Source organism: Ranitomeya variabilis, chromosome 5 (genome assembly GCF_051348905.1).
Source record: "Ranitomeya variabilis isolate aRanVar5 chromosome 5, aRanVar5.hap1, whole genome shotgun sequence".
NCBI lineage: Eukaryota > Metazoa > Chordata > Amphibia > Anura > Dendrobatidae > Ranitomeya > Ranitomeya variabilis.
Genome location: NC_135236.1, coordinates 243600935 through 243602288, shown reverse-complemented (window position 1 = coordinate 243602288; position 1354 = coordinate 243600935). Strand labels below are relative to the sequence as shown.

The following is a 1354-nucleotide window of genomic DNA, read 5'->3' as shown; positions in this document are numbered from 1 at the left end:
CGAGGCCTGCCGTTCCCCAATACTGCAGTGTACGACAACATATCGGGTGTTGTTGTGTTCGGGAGAGATTGGTGAACAAATAGTGGGGTGCATTTTTTGCTGGTACACCTCTTAAAAATAAAAAAATGAGCCTAAAATGACACCTTCATGTAAAAAATGCACTTTTTCCATTTTCTCAACCAAGTGTTTCCAACTACTGTGAAACACTGGTTGGGTCAAAGTGGTCACTATACCCCCTAAAAGATTCCTTGGGGGTGTAGTTTCCAAAATAGGGTCACTTTTTGGGGTTTCCACTGTGGGGGTACCTCAGGCAGCCTTCAAATGTGACATGGCCCCCTAGATTTCTTCCAGTGAATCCGCCACCCAAAAACCACATAGCGCTCCTTCCGTGTTGAGCTGTGCTGTGTGCCCATACTTTAGTTTACGAGTACATGTGGGGTGTTTCTATAAACTGCAGAATTAGGGTAACCAAGTTTGGGTTTGCCGTTAACCCTTGCTAGGTTGCAGGTAAAATTGGATTACAATGTAATATCTGGAAAAAAAATGAAATTTTGAAATTTCGCCTTCATTCTGCTAAAATTCCTGTGGAACACCTAAAGGGTTAACAGTTTTTAAAAATGAGTTTTGAACAGCTTGAGGGGTGTAGTTTGCAAAATGGGGTAATTTATGGGTGGTTTCTGTTATGTAAGCCCCTTAAAGTGACTTCAGAAGTGACTTGGTCCTTTGAAAAGTGGGTTTTGCTGTAAATGTGAAAAATTGCGCATAAAACTATAAGCCCTATTACGTCGTAAAACAATAAGGTTTCATTTTCAAAATGATGCCAATATGAAGTAAACATGTGGGGAGTGTAAATTAATAACTATTATGGGGGGTATCAGTATTTTTGTAAAAAGCAGAGAATTTCAAAGTTAAAAAATTGCCGATTTTTCCAAAATTTCCGAATATTTAGCATTTTTTTATATAGAAAGGTAAAATATATTGACTCCCATTTAGCACTGACGTGAAGTACAATATGTCACGAGAAAACAATCTCAGAATGGCTTGGATAGGTGAAAGCGTTCCAAAGTTATTAGCCCATGAAGTGGCACAGGTCAGATTGGCTTAGGCACTTGGGTACAAATAGGCCTAGGGCTGAAGGGGTTAATAAGCTACGTATATGTAAGGGCTATCATATCAAAAAATAAACTACAGACATGCATCTACCTAAAAATACCAAAGAGAATTAGTCACTCCGCTTGGTACCGATATCGTCAAATTTGGTTCTTGGCTCATGGACTAAATGGCCCGTACGGGGATCGAACCCGCGACCTTGGCGTTATTAGCACCACGCTCTAACCAACTGAGCTAACCGGCC

General features: G+C 40.3%; 1 non-coding gene across 1 annotated transcript; it reads right to left on the bottom strand.

The window, feature by feature from the left end:
- Positions 1-1280: 1280 nt before the first annotated feature.
- Positions 1281-1354, bottom strand: TRNAI-AAU (transfer RNA isoleucine (anticodon AAU)). Its single transcript has one exon. It is a non-coding gene; the product is annotated as a tRNA-Ile (tRNA).